Raw genomic sequence first — 8,043 nt, 5'->3', positions numbered from 1 at the left:
AAACCAAGAGGAGAATGAGGAATGGGGGAAGGGTGTGTGAGGGTAGTGATAGGAGGAGAGAAGGGAAGGGGCTGCAAGCAGGTGATAAAGTGAATAAATAAAATACAATAATAATCAGGCTAAATTTACCAATGGGGTGCTATATGGCTAGAAGGCCATTTTTCTTTGAATGGAAAATGATCATTTTTCAAGAAATTCAGTCTTTATTTCTATAGATTTATTTATAATATGTTAGGTGCAGTGAGATGGCTTAGTGGGTAAAGGTTCTTGCGATCAAACCTGGTGATCTGAGTTCAATCTCTGGAACACATACAAAGGAAGAAAAAACTGACTCTGGAAAAGTGTCATTTGCCTCCTACACATGCTGTAGCATACACAAGTTCACACAAATAAATAAAGGTAAACAAGATAAAATGAGTTAATAAAATCTAGACTGATAATGTTTACAGAGAGCAAACTTTATCTTCTCTATTCTACTGACCTTTCCAGGTATGGTCTGCTGATTGCCAGGCTGTCCTAGAATTTGCTACATAACAAAGGATGACCTTGAGTTCTCCATCCTCCTGCCTCCATCTCTGAAGTGCTAGGATTCTAGACATGTACCATTACGCTCAGCTACTTGGTCGCTTTTTAAATAGGAAAGTTAATTATTGTTTTTATGTAATAGGTAACTTAAAGGTACTCAAGGGCACTTGAAAGAAGTTGGCTCTCTTAAGTTGATTAATTTATAATTTATACTATAAATGAGCATAGCATATTCTGCTTAGAACATGACACTGAATTTTATCAAATTGCCCTGATATCATACATTTTATATGAGTAGACTACACATTAATGAGGGTTGTTTATTGATAGCTGTCAACATTAGTAAAATACCCACTTGACTCCATGGCCTCTTGCAGCTGTCTGCCTGCATGGGAGCCTTTACCCTGAGCCACATCACCTTTTCTGCATGGAGAGGGAAAAGCATAAACTTTCATAAGTGGCTCAGTTCTGTCACTCAGCATGCACTTTCTGGTGGCTTCTGAAGGCTCCCACTTCTAACTCACCTACTCTTCTTTCTATATATCCTAACAGTGAACTCCTCTAGTTATCTGTTGCTCTTTGATTCATTTATTACCTTTTCTTCCAAGCATATCTTTGGTTATTCTTCATGCCTCAAAATTTTGCCTTGCTAATGGCTTTGTACTTCAAAGCTGGATTACTCCAAGCATTGAAGCAGAGTCCTCAAGCTTCCCAGTGTCTCAGCAGCATCTCAGTGAGGGTGTGAGTACATAGAAGGCAGAAGAGTATCAGGAAACTTAGTGTGGAGCTAATTCATGATGACAGAGTGGGCTTGCTCTGTAAATACAGATGTGTACGTGGTCTGCCTCCTCCCACTCTCCCATTCACCTAATAAACATTGGCCACCAGTTAATATTCTCTGCACTCAACAGAGATATAAAATGGAGTAAACCAAGATCATTCCATCCAGCTGACAGCTACAGTTTAATGAGAAAAATCCTGCTCACAGGTAATCATCACATTGGGGAAGAATACCAAACCCTCCAGTGCCCCAGGAGCCAGAGGGGGATGTTTCTGCAGCAGTCAATGAACCTCTTGCAAAGTAGCTTTTTTATTGCATGCCAGTGGTTAACTGGGAACATGCCAAATGGATTGAAAGCAATCTACTACAGGAAAGGGGGCAACTTCTGCAGGGGCTTTGTGGTGTGCGAAGAATAATATGAGGACTAAGCTACACATTAAACTGTCATCTTCAGTGGAGCATTTAATGGGAGAAGGAAATGAAGCACAAAGGAGTTTGTATAGGATCACAGCATCCATCCTAAAACCTCTGAATACCAAGTTGTGTAGAGTGGGAAGGTCACACAGTTCAGCTTTGAGAAATAGTCATGAATGTCCACGTGAGGAGCAGTTATAACTGGGAGTTCAAACCAGTCTGAGGCATAAATGGAAAAATGAACAGAGTGTTTCCTTGAAAGTGTGCATGTGTGTGTGTGTGTGTGTGTGTGTGTGTGTGTGTGCATGTTGTTAATGATGAGATTTGTTGGCAAGAAGAACCTTAAGACAAAACTCATCCCAGGAACTGACTGATCTAGAGCATAAGTTTAAGTATCATCACTAGTTGGGGAGTATTCTAAGTGTGACATTAGCACGGTATCTCGCACTGAAATTTATTTTGGGTTGGAAAGATGGCTCTGTGGTTAAGAGCACATACTGCTCTTGAAAAGGACTGAAGTTTGTATCAAACGCCCTCTTCTGGTTTCCATAGGCACTTACACACACACACACACACAAGCACACACTTAAAAATGAAACAAATCTTTTAAAAAGTCACTTTCATCCATATTTCTACAGAAAGGCCAGATGGCCATAGGAGAAAGAGTATAAAATACTGTCATGTAATTGAATCTACTCTTTGCAAACACTCTAACACACCCAGCTCCTCGTAATCAAGAGAGCTAAACCAAAGGATAAGCAGCACCCTCTCCTCTGCTGAAAACCTCATGGGGCACACACTGCTGTGATCTGCTGAGGACGTTGGCCTGGCGTAGCAGCCTCAGGGGAGGACACAGCCTCATCACTGCCCTACCATGCTCAGCACAGAGGAGGCAACAGGCAATGGCTATTGCCTATTGAGCTGGAGCACCTGGAAGGAAAATAGAGATTTAAAATATCTGAGGGTGAATGTACTTGCCAGAAGAATTAGGTTTGGGGCATCTGTAAACAGGTGTAGTGTTCCAAAATCATTCAAGGATGATATCAGTTGTAGTCACAAAATGGAAAAGTTTAAGCCGTAGCAAGAACCATAATTTATCTCATAATACAGAGAAGGATATATAGATACAAAGATTGTGATGTTTTTGGAACTTTTTAAGTAAGGAATGGTGAGGATAGGCATGATGAATAAGAGTAAGGAAATGGGAGCACAATTAAGAATTGTATAAGGCAGAAACATACACATCTTTTGAGTCATCTGGAGAAAATTTATTAAAATCTGTAAGCACTCACCATCTAGCAATGTAAGAGCAATGATCAGATGTTTCTGAAGGTGACCCTTGGTTTTCATTTGTGCTCTTCTGACTGATCTAGATGAGCTGAAATGTAGGGGATAAAGTTTCTCTATAGGAATGGCTGTGCCAAATATCAGTAACTCACAGGAGCAGTGGCCTCTTTCCTGCAAAGAAGGAGTGCATTCTTTACTTCACAGGCACAGAATGAACAGGCACTGTTAATGGCAGTCACTCAGATGAAAGGGTATTTCTACCAGTACCCTTTTCTCCTTCATTGAAAATGTAGCACACATGCCTGTCCTTAGCAGTGGGGAATGAAAATGAGGAAGAACAGGGGCAAGCCAGCTCACTGTATTGAGGGAAGCATCCTAAGATGATAGAAAGAAGCAAGGGGTAGAGTCATAACTACACTTTCAGGAACATCCCAGAATGATGGGAATACACAAGGGGCTGGGTCATAATTACATCTTTTCTCACTACTTCATGGCTTTATCAGTTTCTCAGCTACTTTGATACTCTGCAAAGTCCACTCTGTAACCCGTAGTTTATGTGCTGCTGTAAAATTTGTATTAGACACTGGAGTATGACAGATGATAGCTATTAAAGGACCCACATAACATGATCCAGAGTAGTCACATGAATGATTCAGCTGAATCTGGCATACCCTAGTGCTATAAATTGTTGTAATGATATCTCGTAGGACTGGACTGCGGTTAGACCAAGGACTTACCAAAAGACCAAAAGCCACCCACAAATTGGCTGTTGAACTGACAGTGTTATAGAGTAAAAGGTTCTAAATGTTCCTCCAGTCATCAGGATGAGCCTTGATAAAGCACCCCACATTAACTAATGTGACCAATGTCCTCAGAATCCATATTAACTGCCAAATGGCTCTTCAACTAATGAGTGAAGAAGAGTTAGAAACCAAGTAAATAGACTGACTGAATTAGGTAACAATATTTCTAATAAGTTTAAATAAAATTATGAATATTAATGTTTGACATGCCATTATTATAATTTCATCTAGCTGTTTGATTTGCTAAATTATGCTAGGTGAATAATCATGTGGTGGTAAATAGAAAATATGTACTAGTTAGCGTTAACTACCAATATGATATAGTCTAATGATGCCTGAATCTCTGGAAGAGATTCTCAGTTGAGAGATTTCTGAGATGAGATTGTCCTATAGTCATCTTGGTGGGGAATTTTCTTAATTGTTAATTGATGTAGGAGAGTTCAGCCCATTGTAGACAGCACCATTCCCTGGGCAGTTGGCCTAGGTGATTCTGTAAGTCAGCAAGCAGAATTACTCTATAGTTTCTGCTTCAGTAGCTTACTTGATTTTATGCATACATTCCTTGAATGATGTGCTATATCCTGTAAGTTGAAATAGCCCTCTCCTTCCCTAACTTGCTTTTGAACAAATTTTTTTTTCAGCAAAAGAAAAGAAACTATAATAAATATCTTGGACCACATTCGGTTTCATATTTGATCCATAATGATGTACAACTTAAAGCACAAAGGGAAGTGCTTTTGATTGGAAATGATAAAGAACTCAGCAGCAGAGTCAGGAAATTACGGATTGGAGTCTGCAAACTCGGTCTGATCTAGATCTTACTAGATCCATCCTAGGTCTGCATCCTGCGAAAGTCATGGTCTAAGCTGCAAAGCTATTCCTTAGCATCCACAATGCGGCTAAAACCAAGCTGGGATATTATGATGGTCTTGTAATTTTGTCTGTGCTGTGAAGTGCTGCAAGTATTGTACCAAAGCTGATAGATGGAAAAATCGCTGTGCCAGAGTGTTTTCCCAAGTCCCATCTTAAGGTTATATGTGCTTTGGTTCTGAAAAGCTGTAACTTGGCTCCCACGTAGGCCTTTCTCACATGAGAAAGAGAGAGAGAAAAAGAGAATGAGAGAGATAGAAAAATAAGAGAGAGAGAAGTACCCAAACCTTCATGTTCTGAAAACTGAAAGTTCTCCCCTAATTTGTTTGACAGCAAAACATGGTCCCCCTACTAATGTGCGAACCAGATTTCTTTAACTGAAAATCTAGTCTGAACACAAGCTCCTGTCTCAGAGATCACTGGAGATACTAGATGCCTGCAGTCTGTAACACTCCAAGGCCAATGTGGAGTCAGGAATCAGAAGAGCACCTTTTGTTGTTGCTGTTTGTTTCTTCTTCTTTCTCTTCTTCTTTTTCTTCATTTTCTCCTTCTCCTCCTCCTCCTCCTTCTTCCTCTTCTTCTTTTTCTTCTTCTTCTGCTTTGTCTTCCTTTTTTGAGATAGAATGTCAAGTGACCTAGGTTGGCTCTGAATTTACTATGTGGCTGAACATACTGTTAAACTATTGATGGTCCTGTCTCCACATTCCCAGTGCTAATATAACAGGTGTGCACCATCATATCAGGTTTCTGGAAATTTCAAGGATAGCCTCTTCCTTAGGGGTACAGATAAAGTTAGAAATTCTAAAATATAGCCCTAGACTCTCATGATCTCTCACTCATTTTTGTCTCCTTTGAAGCAAGCCCAGATCCAATAGATGGTCCCAGGATGTTTCACAGGGATCCATTCAATTAGATGAACAACTTTCCCACCAGCCTTCCCTAGAGAATCCCATCTCCATCCAGGGGTTTTGTTTGTTTACTGCAAACTTCTCCGAATGCTCTTACAGACTTCTCCATGCTATTACAGGCTAAATAGTCTAAAAACTCACCAGTTCACCACATCCAGCTCTTTTTATTTTTAAAACTCACAGGCCTCTTGCATTTATTATAGGCAGCAAGAAGCCAGGCTATTATTTCAGTACTATGAGTTTTCAATGTCACCCTGACTCCTGTTTCTTTCCCTGCCTTTTTCTTCTGGCATTTTACTGTCAGTAGTAAGAAGAAATTAGGCCATGTCTTCAACACTTCATTTAGACATCTCATCCTCATCACTTAAAACATCTGCTTTCTATACACTGGTAGGGCACCATTCTGATTCCCATAACTGTATATTAAGGATGCCTTTCTTCCGGTTTAGAATAACAAGTTCCCCTTTTGTAGCAGTTATCACCAGCATTGTCTTCAACATCCATGTTCTCTACAAACAGTCTGTTCCAATACTTAAATATGTTCTAAGGAAATTTATGTTTCCTCTACTCACCCCTACTTACTTCTTAGTTATCACTATCAGAAATATCAACATCCACATTTTTAAAAAGAACCATTCCAGGCAAACAAAACTTTTTTCTCACACTCACTAAAAGTCTTCCAGCCTCTTTCAAGGCCCAATTTCAAGTCCACATCTACATTTTATGTCTTTGTTCCAGCAGCTTCCCACTTCCATGAACCACAATCTAAGTTAATGCCTACTGCTGCTACAAAAATTAATAATAATATCATATGCATAATGACTTAAAGCAGATCTATTTATCTTGCTTTATTAATTAAATTTGTTCTTTTGTATTTTCACACATACATATAATGATGCATTCTGATTGATTACTTTCACGCCATCCTTTTTAAACCAATCTCTTTTCATAGCATGTGTGCACATGGTACGTATGTGTGCGTGTGTGTGCATATGTACGTATTCCATTAAGTTAAAACAAAGCTATCTGTATGACCATGGGTATGGAAATGTCTAATGGGGTCTGGTGGGATTACCAGTGAAGATAATGACTACTCTTTCCCTGTGTTTTTCAATAGCAGGAGCATGTGTATGCCATAAAAACCACATCTTCAATGGCTATGTCATTCTCAGAGGACAACACTGCAGTGCCTTCCTTCCTGTCTTCTTCCCTTTCTAAGGAGCAGAAGAAATTCTCTGCTCCTTAGAAGGGATGTTCTAAATGCCCTATTCCAGTTGTACAGCAGTTTTGTGGGTTAAAATTTCAATGTAAGTTTAACTAGACTACAATCCATCTGTTTCTTTCTGATAGTTTTAACATAGAATCTGCCTTCTTGAATTTTTATTTCTTACCCTCTAGAGACCATTCATATTCCCAGGCTCTGTCCCCTTCCTCATCATCCAAGACCAACAACATTGTACAATATTTCCCTTCCTCCTTTCTTCATATTTTTCAGGGAATGTGAATTAATGTTTATTACACTAGTGTATCGTATACTATAAGTGATAAAATAAGTATTTTGATTATCAAGTTAAGTTTTAGTACTATCATTGTCAAATATTTAATCTTATGTGGGTGAACTTTAACATTCTAACTCAAGGCAAAAGTGATGTTTGGTAACTAATATTTCCAAAATGAAGCAAGACTCTTAGTATTTTTAATTTGTAGGTGAAACTACTCTGGTGCCTACATTAAATTTTTACAGCTATTCAATTGCAAAAATGAGCTGAAATACCAGATATGTGACTACAGAGTCTATTTTACAGTTTCTTAACAAGAGCCTTACCATTGGCAGTAGTTTTGAAGGCCTGTGTCATCAAAGAGGCCATCCTGAATAGACTATCTTATGTCTCCAAATCTGTGATTCAAGCGGAAGAAAACCAGCCTGGAGTTGCCAAGTCTATTTTATGAAATTCTCTGTGGAATCTTCAGTATCGCTCAGGAGTTAAGAAGAGGCTCAGGTAACATCCCTGATTCCAGGACAGCAGTTCTGCTACTGTAAGGTTTATATATTTGATTTCACAAAGAATGTCATTAGAAACATATTTATTACTGAAAACAAGTCCTTAGTAACCAGACCTAAAATTCTATAATTGCAGAACTTTACATAAGCCACATGGTCTCATGGGGGTTTGTGGAGAGTAAAGAAAGACTCAAACAGATTACAGAAAGGCTATTCCAGGCATGTAACAGGCATCTCCTAGGGCTGCTGTTTTGTTGTTGTTTGTTTGTTTTCTGTTGTTGAGTGAGATTCTTTGAAGACAGACTCACAATGTGAAATCCTCGGTAAATTGAAGGACTATGCCAAATGGTGTTCTGGCCTCCCTCTGATTTTACATAGTTTGCAATTTCTACAAGCTTTCATAGTATGTGTGTGTGTGTGTGTGTGTGTGTGTGTGTGTGTGTGTGTGTGTGT

This window comes from Psammomys obesus, unplaced genomic scaffold (genome assembly GCF_907164565.1).
Source record: "Psammomys obesus unplaced genomic scaffold, mPsaObe1.curated_primary_1811, whole genome shotgun sequence".
Classification (NCBI taxonomy): Eukaryota; Metazoa; Chordata; class Mammalia; order Rodentia; family Muridae; genus Psammomys; species Psammomys obesus.
This window is presented reverse-complemented; position numbering follows the sequence as displayed.